At 57.1% G+C, this 16,065-nt stretch overlaps 1 protein-coding gene across 2 annotated transcripts in view; it reads left to right on the top strand.

Moving 5' to 3' along the window:
* LOC110521888 (ataxin-2-like protein) overlaps positions 1–16,065 on the top strand; it is an 86,853-nt gene that overhangs the window by 21,321 nt on the left and 49,467 nt on the right. The window lies entirely within an intron of this gene.

Here is a 16,065-nt window from a genome sequence, read left to right as displayed (position 1 = left end):
GAGAGAGACCGAGTGTGTGAGCGAGAGAGACCGACTGTGTGAGAGAGCGACCGAGTGTGTGTGAGAGAGCGACCGAGTGTGTGAGAGAGACCGAGTGTGTGTGAGAGAGAGAGAGAGAGAGACGGAGTGTGTGAGAGAGAGACGGAGTGTGTGTGAGAGAGAGACGGAGTGTGAGAGAGAGAGACGGAGTGTGTGAGAGAGAGAGACGGAGTGTGTGAGAGAGAGCGACCGAGTGTGTGAGAGAGAGCGACCGAGTGTGTGAGAGAGAGCGACCGAGTGTGTGAGAGAGAGCGACCGAGTGTGTGAGAGAGAGCGACCGAGTGTGTGAGAGAGCGACCGAGTGTGTGTGAGAGACCGAGTGTGTGAGCGAGAGAGACCGAGTGTGTGTGAGAGAGCGACCGAGTGTGTGTGAGAGAGCGACCGAGTGTGTGTGAGAGAGCGACCGAGTGTGTGTGAGAGAGAGACCGAGTGTGAGCGAGAGAGAGCGACCGAGTGTGTGAGCGAGAGAGAGCGACCGAGTGTGTGAGAGAGAGACCAAGTGTGTGTGAGAGACCGAGTGTGTTTGAGAGAGCGACCGAGTGTGAGACAGAGAGAGACCGAGTATGTGAGAGAGAGAGAGACCGAGTGTGTGAGCGAGAGAGACCGAGTGTGTGTGAGAGAGCGACCGAGTGTGTGTGAGAGAGCGACCGAGTGTGTGTGAGAGAGAGACCGAGTGTGTGAGAGAGAGAGAGACCGAGTGTGTGAGAGAGAGAGAGACCGAGTGTGTGAGAGAGAGAGAGACCGAGTGTGTGAGCGAGAGAGACCAAGTGTGTGAGCGAGAGAGAGCGAGCGAGTGTGTGAGAGTGAGAGCGACCGAGTGTGTGAGAGAGAGAGAGACCGAGTGTGTGAGAGAGAGAGACCGAGTGTGTGAGAGAGAGAGAGAGACCAAGTGTGTGAGCGAGAGAGACCGAGTGTGTGAGCGAGAGAGAGCGACCAAGTGTGTGAGCAAGAGAGAGCGACCGAGTGTGTGAGAGAGAGCGACCGAGTGTGTGAGAGAGAGCGACCGAGTGTGTGAGAGAGCGACCGAGTGTGAGACAGAGAGAGACCGAGTATGTGAGAGAGAGAGAGAGACCGAGTGTGTGAGCGAGAGAGACCGACTGTGTGAGAGAGCGACCGAGTGTGTGTGAGAGAGCGACCGAGTGTGTGAGAGAGACCGAGTGTGTGTGAGAGAGAGAGAGAGAGAGAGAGACGGAGTGTGTGTGAGAGAGAGAGAGACGGAGTGTGTGAGAGAGAGACGGAGTGTGTGAGAGAGAGACGGAGTGTGTGTGAGAGAGAGACGGAGTGTGAGAGAGAGAGACGGAGTGTGTGAGAGAGAGAGACGGAGTGTGTGAGAGAGAGCGACCGAGTGTGTGAGAGAGAGCGACCGAGTGTGTGAGAGAGAGCGACCGAGTGTGTGAGAGAGAGCGACCGAGTGTGTGAGAGAGACCGAGTGTGTGTGAGAGAGCGACCGAGTGTGTGAGAGAGAGCGACCGAGTGTGTGAGAGAGAGCGACCGAGTGTGTGAGAGAGACCGAGTGTGTGTGAGAGAGCGACCGAGTGTGAGACAGAGAGAGACCGAGTATGTGAGAGAGAGAGAGAGACCAAATGTGTGAGCGAGAGAGACCGAGTGTGTGAGCGAGAGAGAGCGACCAAGTGTGTGAGCGAGAGAGAGCGACCGAGTGTGTGAGAGAGAGCGACCGAGTGTGTGAGAGAGCGACCGAGTGTGAGACAGAGAGAGAGAGAGACCGAGTGTGTGAGCGAGAGAGACCGACTGTGTGAGAGAGCGACCGAGTGTGTGTGAGAGAGCGACCGAGTGTGTGAGAGAGAGCGACCGAGTGTGTGAGAGAGCGACCGAGTGTGAGACAGAGAGAGAGAGAGACCGAGTGTGTGAGCGAGAGAGACCGACTGTGTGAGAGAGCGACCGAGTGTGTGTGAGAGAGCGACCGAGTGTGTGAGAGAGACCGAGTGTGTGTGAGAGAGAGAGAGAGAGAGACGGAGTGTGTGAGAGAGAGACGGAGTGTGTGTGAGAGAGAGACGGAGTGTGAGAGAGAGAGACGGAGTGTGTGAGAGAGAGAGACGGAGTGTGTGAGAGAGAGCGACCGAGTGTGTGAGAGAGAGCGACCGAGTGTGTGAGAGAGAGCGACCGAGTGTGTGAGAGAGAGCGACCGAGTGTGTGAGAGAGAGCGACCGAGTGTGTGAGAGAGAGCGACCGAGTGTGTGAGAGAGCGACCGAGTGTGTGTGAGAGACCGAGTGTGTGAGCGAGAGAGACCGAGTGTGTGTGAGAGAGCGACCGAGTGTGTGTGAGAGAGCGACCGAGTGTGTGTGAGAGAGCGACCGAGTGTGTGTGAGAGAGAGACCGAGTGTGAGCGAGAGAGAGCGACCGAGTGTGTGAGCGAGAGAGAGCGACCGAGTGTGTGAGAGAGAGACCGAGTGTGTGAGAGAGAGAGAGAGACCGAGTGTGTGAGAGAGAGAGAGACCGAGTATGTGAGAGAGAGACCGAGTGTGTGAGAGAGAGCGACCGAGTGTGTGAGAGAGAGCGACCGAGTGTGTGAGAGAGAGCGACCGAGTGTGTGTGAGAGAGCGACCGAGTGTGTGTGTGAGAGAGACCGAGTGTGTGAGAGAGAGAGAGACCGAGTGTGTGAGAGAGAGAGAGAGACCGAGTGTGTGAGCGAGAGAGACCGACTGTGTGTGAGAGAGCGACCGAGTGTGTGTGAGAGAGCGACCGAGTGTGTGAGAGAGACCGAGTGTGTGAGAGAGAGAGAGAGAGACCGAGTGTGTGAGAGAGAGAGCGACCGAGTGTGTGAGAGAGAGAGAGACCGAGTGTGTGAGAGAGAGAGAGACCGAGTGTGTGAGAGAGCGACCGAGTGTGTGTGAGAGACCGAGTGTGTGTGAGAGAGCGACCGAGTGTGAGACAGAGAGAGACCGAGTATGTGAGAGAGAGAGACCGAGTGTGTGAGCGAGAGAGACCGAGTGTGTGTGAGAGAGCGACCGAGTGTGTGTGAGAGAGCGACCGAGTGTGTGTGAGAGAGCGACCGAGTGTGTGTGAGAGAGAGACCGAGTGTGAGCGAGAGAGAGAGACCGAGTGTGAGCGAGAGAGAGCGACCGAGTGTGTGAGCGAGAGAGAGCGACCGAGTGTGTGAGAGAGAGACCGAGTGTGTGAGAGAGAGAGAGAGACCGAGTGTGTGAGAGAGAGAGAGACCGAGTATGTGAGAGAGAGACCGAGTGTGTGAGAGAGAGCGACCGAGTGTGTGAGAGAGAGCGACCGAGTGTGTGAGAGAGAGCGACCGAGTGTGTGTGAGAGAGCGACCGAGTGTGTGTGTGAGAGAGAGAGACCGAGTGTGTGAGCGAGAGAGACCGACTGTGTGTGAGAGAGCGACCGAGTGTGTGTGAGAGAGCGACCGAGTGTGTGAGAGAGACCGAGTGTGTGTGAGAGAGAGAGAGAGACCGAGTGTGTGAGAGAGAGAGCGACCGAGTGTGTGAGAGAGAGAGAGACCGAGTGTGTGAGAGAGAGAGAGACCGAGTGTGTGTGAGAGAGAGACCGAGTGTGTGTGAGAGAGAGAGAGACCGAGTGTGTGTGAGAGAGCGAGCGATCGAGTGTGTGTGAGAGAGCGAGCGACCGAGTGTGTGTGAGAGAGCGAGCGACCGAGTGTGTGTGAGAGAGCGAGCGACCGAGTGTGTGTGAGAGAGCGAGCGACCGAGTGTGTGTGAGAGAGCGAGCGACCGAGTGTGTGTGAGAGAGAGACCGAGTGTGTGAGAGAGAGAGACCGAGTGTGTGAGAGAGAGAGACCGAGTGTGTGAGAGAGAGAGAGACCGAGTGTGTGAGAGAGAGAGAGAGACCGAGTGTGTGAGAGAGAGAGAGAGACCGAGTGTGTGTGAGAGAGAGAGAGACCGAGTGTGTGAGAGAGAGAGAGAGAGACCGAGTGTGTGTGTGAGAGAGAGAGACCGAGTGTGTGAGAGAGACCGAGTGTGTGAGAGAGACCGAGTGTGTGAGAGAGAGGCCGAGTGTGTGAGAGAGAGAGACCGAGTGTGTGAGAGAGAGAGACCGAGTGTGTGAGAGAGAGAGAGACCGAGTGTGTGAGAGCGAGAGAGAGACTGAGTGTGAGAGAGAGAGACTGAGTGTGAGAGAGAGAGACTGAGTGTGAGAGAGAGAGACTGAGTGTGAGAGAGAGAGACCGAGTGTGTGAGAGAGAGACCGAGTGTGTGTGAGAGAGAGAGAGAGAGAGAGACCGAGTGTGTGAGAGAGAGAGAGAGACCGAGTGTGTGAGAGAGAGAGAGACCGAGTGTGTGAGAGAGAGAGAGAGAGAGAGAGAGAGAGAGAGAGAGAGAGAGAGAGAGAGAGAGACCGAGTGTGAGAGAGAGAGACCGAGTGTGAGAGAGAGAGACTGAGTGTGAGAGAGAGAGACTGAGTGTGAGAGAGAGAGACCGAGTGTGTGAGAGAGAGACCGAGTGTGTGTGAGAGAGAGAGAGAGAGAGAGACCGAGTGTGAGAGAGAGAGAGAGACCGAGTGTGTGAGAGAGAGAGAGACCGAGTGTGTGAGAGAGAGAGAGAGAGAGAGAGAGAGAGAGAGAGAGACTGAGTGTGAGAGAGAGACTGAGTGTGAGAGAGAGAGACTGAGTGTGAGAGAGAGAGACTGAGTGTGAGAGAGAGAGACTGAGTGTGAGAGAGAGAGACCGAGTGTGTGAGAGAGAGACCGAGTGTGTGTGAGAGAGAGAGAGAGAGAGAGACCGAGTGTGAGAGAGAGAGAGAGACCGAGTGTGAGAGAGAGAGAGAGACCGAGTGTGTGAGAGAGAGAGAGAGAGAGAGAGAGAGACCGAGTGTGTGAGAGAGAGAGAGACCAAGTGTGTGTGAGAGAGAGAGAGAGAGAGACCGAGTGTGTGAGAGAGAGAGAGAGAACGAGTGTGTGCGAGAGAGAGAGAGAGAACGAGTGTGTGAGAGAGAGAGAGATAGACCAAGTGTGTGTGAGAGAGAGAGAGAGACTGAGTGTGTGTGAGAGAGAGAGTGACCGAGTGTGTGAGAGAGAGAGTGACCGAGTGTGTGAGAGAGAGAGAGAGTGACCGAGTGTGTGAGAGAGAGAGAGAGAGAGAGAACGAGTGTGTGAGAGAGAGAGAGAGAACGAGTGTGTGAGAGAGAGAGAGACCGAGTGTGTGAGAGAGAGAGTGACCGAGTGTGTGAGAGAGAGAGAGAGTGACCGAGTGTGTGAGAGAGAGAGAGAGAGAGAGAACGAGTGTGTGAGAGAGAGAGAGAGAACGAGTGTGTGAGAGAGAGAGAGAGAGAACGAGTGTGTGAGAGAGAGAGAGAACGAGTGTGTGAGAGAGAGAGAGATAGACCAAGTGTGTGTGAGAGAGAGAGAGAGAGAGACAGAGTGTGTGTGAGAGAGAGAGACAGAGTGTGTGAGAGAGAGAGAGACCGAGTGTGTGAGAGAGAGAGAGACCGAGTGTGTGAGAGAGAGAGAGAGACCGAGTGTGTGAGAGAGAGAGAGACCGAGAGAGGGAGAGAGAGACCGAGTGTGAGAGAAAGAGAGAGAGAGACAGAGTGTGAGAGAAAGAGAGAGAGAGACCGAGTGTGAGAAAGAGAGACCGAGTGTGTGAGAGATAGACCGAGTGTGAGAGAGCGAGAGAGACCGAGTGTGTGAGAGAGAGAGAGACCGAGTGTGTGTGAGAGATGGCAGTGAATGCACTCAAAGAAAAAGCCCGCAGAGCAATCAATGTATGCAATAAAAATGAAATTATTCAAAATCAGCATCCCAATTAGAATTTGGACCAAAATATTTGACAGTGTAATCCTACCAATAGCTCTTTATGGAAGTGAGGTTTGGGGTCCAGAGAAATACACCAACTAATGCATGTAGGGCAGAATTGGGACGTTTTCCAGTAATAATGAAAATAAAGAAAAGATCATTAAAATTTTGGCTACATCTAAATTCAAGTCCAAATTCAAGTCTGCAATTTAAAGCACTTCAAACCCAAGAGCTGAGCCCAAAAACGAGCCCTCTCAGTCACCTGGTGTTGGACCTCACCAACCAAGCTGACACCAGCACTGCTTCAAAAGAAAGAATTCCAATAAGCAAAATCATTAACCAATCAAAGGAATCATATTTACAACATTGGAAAAACGAAACAAAATCCCAAACGCGACTAAATTGCTGTCTGACCCTAAACAGAGAATATGAATTGGCTGATTATCTCTACTCTGTCAGAGATACGAAGCAGAGACAGATCCTTACCAAGTACAGGCTGAGTGACCACCGATTGGCAATAGAAACCGGCAGACATAAAAAGACATGGCTACCCTAAGAGGAGCGTGTATGTGGTCACTGCATGACAGGGGAGGTAGAGACAGATGCACTTTCTCCTTTACTGTGATAAATATTCCTCACAAAGAGATTCATTATTCACAGAAATTACTACATTTATTCAAAATTTTTACTTACTAAACCCAGAGGAAACACTAAGAATACTCATGGGCGAAGGAGCAATGGCTCCTCTTGCAGCCAAATATGTATTTTCCTGCCATAGCCTGAGGGACACTGAATAATAACATCTGCATAGTAAATCATTATTGTTATTTCTATTATTATTGTTGTTTATCATTCCAAATAGTAGTGGTATGGGTGGTAATGGGAATGATTACAGTTTAGTGATGGTAGTAGTAGTAATGATATCATGGAGAAGATGACCGTTAGTTATAAGTTAGTTATAATTTCATTTTCCATATTTAGATTTTATATTTATTACATTTCTACTATTGACTGTTAACATTTTATTGTTATTATTTTTGTATTTGATTTTGTATTATTATTTACTACCATTTTATATTATTATTTGCTATCGTTTATAATTTTGTTACAATGTATATTTAATACATTGTTGCTTTGGCAATATTGACACAATGTTTTTCATGCCAATAAAGCAGCTTGAATTTGAATTTGAGAGACCGAGTGTGTGTGTGTGTGTGTGTGTGTGTGTGTGTGTGTGTGTGTGTGTGTGTGAGAGAGACTAAGTGTGTGTGAGAGAGAGAGACTGAGTGTGTGTGAGAGAGAGAGACTGAGTGTGTGTGAGAGAGAGAGACTGAGTGTGTGTGAGAGAGAGAGACTGAGTGTGTGTGAGAGAGAGAAAGAGAGAGAGACCGAGTGTGTGTGTGAGAGAGAGAGAGACCGAGTGTGTGTGAGAGAGAGAGAGACCGTGAGAGAGAGAGAGGGAGAGACCGAGTGTGAGAGAGAGACCGAGTGTGTGTGTGTGAGAGAGAGAGGCCGAGTGTGTGTGTGAGAGAGGGAGACCGTGTGTGTGTGAGAGAGAGTGTGTGTGTGTGTGTTAGAGAGACCGAGTGTGTGTGAGAGAGAGAGACCGAGTGTGTGAGAAAGAGAGCGAGACCGAGTGTATGTGTGAGAGAGAGAGAGAGAGACGCCAGGTGTGAGAGAGAGAGAGCGAGAGAGACGCCGGGTGTGAGAGAGAGAGAGAGAGAGAGAGACGGCGGGTGTGAGAGAGAGAGAGAGAGAGACGCCAAGTGTGAGAGAGAGAGGGAGACTTGGCGGAGCGCGAGAGAAAAGGAGACTTGGCGGAGCGAGAGAGATGGACGTGTCGGAGTGCGAGAGAGAGAGAGGGTGACGTGTCAGAGCTAGAGAGGGAGACGTGGCAGAGCTAGAGAGAGAAAGGGAGACGCGTCGGGCGTGAGAGAAAAGGAGACTTGGTGGAGCGCGAGAGATGGACGTGTCTGAGTGCGAGAGAGAGGGAGACGTGAAGGGGCGCGAGAGAGGGAGACGTGTTCGAGCGCCAGAGAGGGAGACGTGTTCGAGAGAGAGAGAGGGAGACGTGTCGGGGCTCGAGAGAAAAGGAGACTTGGCGGAGCGAGAGAGAGATTGGGAGACGTGGCGGTGTGCGAGAGAGAGAGGGAGACGTGGAGAAGCAAGAGAGAGATTGGGAGACGTGGCGGTGTGCGAGAGAGAGAGGGAGACGTGGATGGAGATCGAGAGAGGGAGACGTGGCGGATTGTGTGAGAGAGGGAGACGTGGTGGATTGTGTGAGAGAGAGAGGGAGACGAGGGAGACGTGGTAGAGCACGTGAGAGAGAGACGTGGCGGAGTGCGAGAGGGATACGTGAGAGAAATAGAGGGAGACGTGGGGAAGCGAGAGAAAGAGAAGGAGACTTGGCAGAGCGCGAGAGAAAAGGACACCAGGCGGAGCGAGAGAGAGAGATGGACGTGTCGGAGTGCGAGAGACAGAGGGAGACGTGGCGGAGCGCGAGAGAGAGAGGGAGACGTGGCAGAGCTAGAGAGAGAGACGTGGCAGAGCTAGAGAGAGAGACGTGGCAGAGCTAGAGAGAGAGACGTGGCAGAGCTAGAGAGAGAGGGAGACGTGGCGTAGCGCTAGAGAGAGAGGGAGACGTGGCAGAGCTAGAGAGAAAAGGAGACTTGGCTGAGCGAGAGAGATGGACCTGTCGGAGTGCGAGAGAGAGGGTGAAGTGAAGGGGCGCGAGAGAGGGAAACTTGGCGAAGCGAGATAGAGGGAGACGTGTCCGGGCGCGAGAGAGAGGGAGACGTGACGGGGAGCGAGAGAGAGAGGGAAACTTGGCGAAGCGAGATAGAGGGAGACGTGTCCGGGCGCAAGAGAGAGGGAGACGTGGGGAAGCGAGAGAGATGGACGTGTCGGAGTGCGAGAGGGAGACGTGACGGGGCGCGAGAGAAAAGGAGACTTGGCGGAGCACGCGAGAGAGAGGGATACGTGAAGGGGCGCAAGAGAGAGAGGGAGACGTGGCAGAGCTAGAGAGAAAAGGAGACTTGGCTGAGCGAGAGAGATGGACGTGTCGGCGTGCGAGAGAGAGGGTGAAGTGAAGGGGCGCGAGAGAGAGAGGGAAACTTGGCGAAGCGAGATAGAGGGAGACGTGTCCGGGCGCGAGAGAGAGGGAGACGTGACGGGGAGCGAGAGAGAGAGAGGGAAACTTGGCGAATCGAGATAGAGGGAGACGTGTCCGAGCGCGAGAGAGAGGGAGACGTGGGGAAGCGAGAGAGATGGACGTGTCGGAGTGCGAGAGGGAGACGTGACGGGGCGCGAGAGAAAAGGAGACTTGGCGGAGCACGCGAGAGAGAGGGATACGTGAAGGGGCGCAAGAGAGAGAGAGAGACGTGTTCGAGCACGAGAGAGAGGGAGATGTGTCGGGGGGAGAGAGAGAGGGAGACGTGTCGGGGCGCGAGAGAAAAGGAGACTTGGCGGAGCGAGAGGGAGACGTGGCGGAGCGCTAGAGAGAGAGGGAGACGTGGCGGAGCGCTAGAGAGAGAGGGAGACGTGGCGGAGCGCAAGAGAGAGAGAGGGAGTATTGGCGAAGCGTGAGAGAAAAGGAGACTTGGCGGAACGAGAGAGATGGACGTGTCGGAGTGCGAGAGAGAGAGGGAGACGTGGCAGAGCTAGAGAGGGAGACGTGGCAGAGCTAGAGAGGGAGACGTGGCGGAGCGTGAGAGAGAGAGAGAAGTTGCGACGCGTGAGAGAAAAGGAGACTTGGCGGAACGAGAGAGATGGACGTGTCGGAGTGCGAGAGAGAGAGGGAGACGTGGCAGAGCTAGAGAGGGAGACGTGGCAGAGCTAGAGAGGGAGACGTGGTGGAGTGCAAGAGAGAGAGGGAGACGTGGCAGAGCTAGAGAGGGAGACGTGGTGGATTGCGAGAGAAAGAGGGAGACGTGGTGGAGTGCAAGAGAGAGAGGGAGACGTGGCAGAGCTAGAGAGGGAGACGTGGCAGAGCGCAAGAGAGAGAGAAGTGGCGGAGCGCGAGAGAAAAGTAGACTTGGCGGAGCGAGAGAGATGGACGTGTCGGAGTGCGAGAGAGAGAGAGGGAGTCGTGTCAGAGCTAGAGAGGGAGACGTGGCGGAGCGCGAGAGAATTAGACTTGGCGGAGCGAGAGAGATGGACGTGTCGGAGTGCGAGAGAGAGAGGGAGCCGTGTCAGAGCTAGAGAGGGAGACGTGGCGGAGCGTGAGAGAGAGAGAGAAGTGGCGGAGCACGAGAGAAAAGTAGACTTGGCGGAACGAGAGAGATGGACGTGTCGGAGTGCGAGAGAGAGAGGGAGACGTGGCAGAGCTAGAGAGGGAGACGTGGCAGAGCTAGAGAGGGAGACGTGGTGGAGTGCAAGAGAGAGAGGGAGACGTGGTGGAGTGCAAGAGAGAGAGGGAGACGTGGCAGAGCTAGAGAGGGAGACGTGGTGGAGTGCGAGAGAAAGAGGGAGACGTGGTGGAGTGCAAGAGAGAGAGGGAGACGTGGCAGAGCTAGAGAGGGAGACGTGGCAGAGCGCAAGAGAGAGAGAAGTGGCGGAGCGCGAGAGAAAAGTAGACTTGGCGGAGCGAGAGAGATGGACGTGTCGGAGTGCGAGAGAGAGAGAGGGTGACGTGTCAGAGCTAGAGAGGGAGACGTGGTGGAGTGCGAGAGAAAGAGGGAGACGTGGTGGAGTGCAAGAGAGAGAGGGAGACGTGGCAGAGCTAGAGAGGGAGACGTGGCAGAGCGCAAGAGAGAGAGAAGTGGCGGAGCGCGAGAGAAAAGTAGACTTGGCGGAGCGAGAGAGATGGACGTGTCGGAGTGCGAGAGAGAGAGGGAGTCGTGTCAGAGCTAGAGAGGGAGACGTGGCGGAGCGCAAGAGAGGGAGACGTGGCGGAGCGCAAGAGAGGGAGAGAGAAGTGGCGGAGCGCGAGAGAATTAGACTTGGCGGAGCGAGAGAGATGGACGTGTCGGAGTGCGAGAGAGAGAGGGAGCCGTGTCAGAGCTAGAGAGGGAGACGTGGCGGAGCGTGAGAGAGAGAGAGAAGTGGCGGAGCACGAGAGAAAAGTAGACTTGGCGGAGCGAGAGAGATGGACGTGTCGGAGTGCGAGAGAGAGAGAGGGAGTCGTGTCAGAGCTAGAGAGGGAGACGTGGCAGAGCGTGAGAGAGAGGGGGAGACGTCGCAGAGCGAGAGAGAGAGAGAGGGAGTCGTGTCAGGGCGTGAGAGAAAAGGAGACTTGGCGGAGCGAGAGAGAAAAGGAGACTTGGCGGAGCGAGAGAGAGAGAGAGGGTGAAGGGGCGCGAGAGAGAGGGAGAGGGAGAGGTGTCGCTGCACGAGAGAAAAGGAGACTTTGTGGAGAGATAGAGGGAGACGTGGCAGAGCGGGAGAGAGAGAGAGGGAGACGTGGCAGAGCGGGAGAGAGAGGGGGAGACGTGGCAGAGCGGGAGAGAGAGGGGGAGACGTGGCAGAGCGGGAGAGAGAAAGAGGGAGACGTGGCAGAGCGGGAGAGAGAGGGGGAGACGTGGTGGAGCAAGAGAGAGAGAGGGAGTCGTGGCGGAGAGAGAGAGGGAGACGTGGCAGAGCGGGAGAGAGAGGGGGAGACGTCGCGGAGCGAGAGAGAGAGAGAGGGAGTCGTGGTGGAGAGCGAGAGGGAGTCGTGGCAGAGAGAGAGGGGGAGACGTGGCGGAGCGGGAGAGAGAGGGAGACGTGGCTGAACGGGAGAGAGAGAGGGAGACGTGGCTGAGCGGGAGAGAGAGAGGGAGACGTGGTTGAGCGGGAGAGAGAGAGGGAGACGTGGCTGAGAGGGAGGGAGAGGGAGACATTGGCTCCACCACGTCTCCCGCTCTGTCACGTCTCCCTCTCTCTCTCTCTCTCCTGCCACGTCTCCCTCTCTCTCTCTCCGCCACTACTCCCTCTCTCTCTCTCGCTCCACCACGTTGTGGAGCGGGAGAGAGTGAGAGAGTTAGCGATGTGGCGGAGAGAGAGGGAGACATGGCGGAACGCGATAGAGGGAGAAGTGGCAGAGAGAGAGAGTGGGAGACGTGGCGAAGAGAGAGAGAGGGAGACGTGGCTGAACGGGAGAGAGAGAGGGAGATGTGACTGAACGGGAGAGAGAGAGGGAGATGTGGCTGAACGGGAGAGAGAGGGGGAGACGTGGCTGAGCGGGAGAGAGAGAGGGAGACGTGGCTGAGCGGGAGAGAGAGTGGGAGACGTGGCTGAGAGGGAGGGAGAGGGAGACATTGCGGAGCGGGAGAGGAAGCTGTGGCGGAGCAGGAGAGAGAGGGGGAGATGTGGCGGAGCGTGAGAGAGAGAGAGGGAGATGTTGCGGAGCAGGAGAGAGAGAGAGAGTTAGGGAGATGTTGCGGAGCGGGAGAGAGAGGGAGACGTGGCTGAATGGGAGAGAGAGAGGGAGACGTGGCTGAGCGGGAGGGAGAGGGAGACATTGCGGAGCGGGAGAGGAAGATTTGGCGGAGCAGGAGAGAGAGGGGGAGATGTGGCGGAGAGAGAGAGAGGGAGGCGTGGCGGAGTGGGAAAGAAAGACAGGGAGACGTGGTGGAGAGAGCTAGGGAGGGAGACGTGGCAGAGCGGGAGAGGGAGACGTGGTGGAGCGGGAGAGAGAGAAGGATACGTGGCGTAGAGACAGAGGGAGACGTGGCAGAGCGGGAGACAGAGAGAGAGAGGGAGACGTGGCAGAGCGGGAGAGAGAGAGGGGGAGACGTGGCGGAGCGAGAGAGAGGGAGTTGTGGCAGAGAGAGGGAGACGTGGCAGAGCGGGAGAGAGAGAGGGAGACGTGGCAGAGCGGGAGAGAGAGGGGGAGACGTGGCAGAGCGGAAGAGAGAGGGGGAGACGTGGCAGAGCGGGAGAGATAGAGGGAGACGTGGCAGAGCGGGAGAGAGAGGGGGAGACGTGGCAGAGCGGGAGAGAGAGTGGGAGACGTGGCAGAGAGAGAGAGAGGGAGGCGTGGCGGAGTGGGAAAGAAAGACAGGGAGACGTGGTGGAGAGAGCGAGGGAGGGAGACGTGGCAGAGCGGGAGAGGGAGACGTGGTGGAGCGGGAGAGAGAGAAGGATACGTGGCGTAGAGACAGAGGGAGACGTGGCAGAGCGGGAGACAGAGAGAGAGAGGGAGACGTGGCAGAGCGAGAGAGAGGGAGTTGTGGCAGAGAGAGGGAGACGTGGCAGAGCGGGAGAGAGAGAGGGAGACGTGGCAGAGCGGGAGAGAGAGGGGGAGACGTGGCAGAGCGGAAGAGAGGGGGGAGACGTGGCAGAGCGGGAGAGATAGAGGGGGAGACGTGGCAGAGCGGGAGAGCGGGAGAGAGAGTGGGAGACGTGGCGGAGCGAGAGAGAGGGAGTCGTGGCGGAGAGAGAGAGAGAGGGAGACGTGGCAGAGCGGGAGAGGGAGACGTGGTGGAGCGGGAGAGAGAGAAGGATACGTGGCGGAGAGATAGAGGGAGACGTGGCAGAGCGGGAGAGAGAGAGAGGGAGACGTGGCAGAGCGGGAGAGAGAGAGAGGGAGACGTGGCAGAGCGGGAGAGAGAGGGGGAGACGTGGCAGAGCGGGAGAGAGAGAGAGAGGGAGACGTGGCAGAGCGGGAGAGAGAGAGGGGGAGACGTGGCAGAGCGGGAGAGAGAGAGAGGGAGACGTGGCAGAGCGGGAGAGAGAGAGGGGGAGACGTGGTGGAGCGAGAGAGAGAGAGGGAGTTGTGGCGGAGAGAGAGAGGGAGGGAGACGTGGCAGAGCGCGCGAGAGAGGGGGAGACGTCGCGGAGCGAGAGAGAGAGAGAGGGAGTCGTGGCGGAGAGCGAGAGGGAGTCGTGGCAGAGAGAGATGGAGATGTGGCGCAGAGAGAGAGAGGGAGACGTGGCGGAGCGGGAGAGAGAGAGGGAGACGTGGCTGAACGGGAGAGAGAGAGGGAGACGTGGCTGAGCGGGAGAGAGAGAGGGAGACGTGGCTGAGCGGGAGAGAGAGAGGGAGTCGTGGCGGAGAGCGAGAGGGAGTCGTGGCAGAGAGAGATGGAGATGTGGCGCAGAGAGAGAGAGGGAGACGTGGCGGAGCGGGAGAGAGAGAGGGAGACGTGGCTGAACGGGAGAGAGAGAGGGAGACGTGGCTGAGCGGGAGAGAGAGAGGGAGTCGTGTCAGAGCTAGAGAGGGAGACGTGGCGGAGCTCAAGAGAGGGAGACGTGGCGGAGCGCAAGAGAGGGAGAGAGAAGTGGCGGAGCGCGAGAGAATTAGACTTGGCGGAGCGAGAGAGATGGACGTGTCGGAGTGCGAGAGAGAGAGGGAGCCGTGTCAGAGCTAGAGAGGGAGACGTGGCGGAGCGTGAGAGAGAGAGAGAAGTGGCGGAGCACGAGAGAAAAGTAGACTTGGCGGAGCGAGAGAGATGGACGTGTCGGAGTGCGAGAGAGAGAGAGGGAGTCGTGTCAGAGCTAGAGAGGGAGACGTGGCAGAGCGTGAGAGAGAGGGGGAGACGTCGCGGAGCGAGAGAGAGAGAGAGGGAGTCGTGTCAGGGCGTGAGAGAAAAGGAGACTTGGCGGAGCGAGAGAGAAAAGGAGACTTGGCGGAGCGAGAGAGAGAGAGAGGGTGAAGGGGCGCGAGAGAGAGGGAGAGGGAGAGGTGTCGCTGCACGAGAGAAAAGGAGACTTTGTGGAGAGATAGAGGGAGACGTGGCAGAGCGGGAGAGAGAGAGAGGGAGACGTGGCAGAGCGGGAGAGAGAGGGGGAGACGTGGCAGAGCGGGAGAGAGAGGGGGAGACGTGGCAGAGCGGGAGAGAGAAAGAGGGAGACGTGGCAGAGCGGGAGAGAGAGGGGGAGACGTGGTGGAGCAAGAGAGAGAGAGGGAGTCGTGGCGGAGAGAGAGAGGGAGACGTGGCAGAGCGGGAGAGAGAGGGGGAGACGTCGCGGAGCGAGAGAGAGAGAGAGGGAGTCGTGGTGGAGAGCGAGAGGGAGTCGTGGCAGAGAGAGAGGGGGAGACGTGGCGGAGCGGGAGAGAGAGGGAGACGTGGCTGAACGGGAGAGAGAGAGGGAGACGTGGCTGAGCGGGAGAGAGAGAGGGAGACGTGGTTGAGCGGGAGAGAGAGAGGGAGACGTAGCTGAGAGGGAGGGAGAGGGAGACATTGGCTCCACCACGTCTCCCGCTCTGTCACGTCTCCCTCTCTCTCTCTCTCTCCGCAACGTCTCCCTCTCTCTCTCCCGCTCTGCCACGTCTCCCTCTCTCTCTCTCCGCCACTACTCCCTCTCTCTCTCTCGCTCCACCACGTTGTGGAGCGGGAGAGAGTGAGAGAGTTAGCGATGTGGCGGAGAGAGAGGGAGACATGGCGGAACGCGATAGAGGGAGAAGTGGCAGAGAGAGAGAGTGGGAGACGTGGCGAAGAGAGAGAGAGGGAGACGTGGCTGAACGGGAGAGAGAGAGGGAGATGTGACTGAACGGGAGAGAGAGAGGGAGATGTGGCTGAACGGGAGAGAGAGGGGGAGACGTGGCTGAGCGGGAGAGAGAGAGGGAGACGTGGCTGAGCGGGAGAGAGAGTGGGAGACGTGGCTGAGAGGGAGGGAGAGGGAGACATTGCGGAGCGGGAGAGGAAGCTGTGGCGGAGCAGGAGAGAGAGGGGAGATGTGGCGGAGCGCGAGAGAGAGAGAGGGAGATGTTGCGGAGCAGGAGAGAGAGAGAGAGTTAGGGAGATGTTGCGGAGCGGGAGAGAGAGGGAGACGTGGCTGAATGGGAGAGAGAGAGGGAGACGTGGTTGAGCGGGAGAGAGAGAGGGAGACGTGGCTGAGAGGGAGGGAGAGGGAGACATTGGCTCCACCACGTCTCCCGCTCTGTCACGTCTCCCTCTCTCTCTCTCTCTCCGCAACGTCTCCCTCTCTCTCTCCCGCTCTGCCACGTCTCCCTCTCTCTCTCTCCGCCACTACTCCCTCTCTCTCTCTCGCTCCACCACGTTGTGGAGCGGGAGAGAGTGAGAGAGTTAGCGATGTGGCGGAGAGAGAGGGAGACATGGCGGAACGCGATAGAGGGAGAAGTGGCAGAGAGAGAGAGTGGGAGACGTGGCGAAGAGAGAGAGAGGGAGACGTGGCTGAACGGGAGAGAGAGAGGGAGATGTGACTGAACGGGAGAGAGAGAGGGAGATGTGGCTGAACGGGAGAGAGAGGGGGAGACGTGGCTGAGCGGGAGAGAGAGAGGGAGACGTGGCTGAGCGGGAGAGAGAGTGGGAGACGTGGCTGAGAGGGAGGGAGAGGGAGACATTGCGGAGCGGGAGAGGAAGCTGTGGCGGAGCAGGAGAGAGAGGGGGAGATGTGGCGGAGCGCGAGAGAGAGAGAGGGAGATG

The sequence above is a fragment of the Oncorhynchus mykiss genome, chromosome 30 (genome assembly GCF_013265735.2).
Source record: "Oncorhynchus mykiss isolate Arlee chromosome 30, USDA_OmykA_1.1, whole genome shotgun sequence".
Taxonomy (NCBI): Eukaryota; Metazoa; Chordata; class Actinopteri; order Salmoniformes; family Salmonidae; genus Oncorhynchus; species Oncorhynchus mykiss.
Note: the sequence above shows the minus strand (reverse complement) of the source record. Positions and strands in the feature narration are given on the sequence as shown.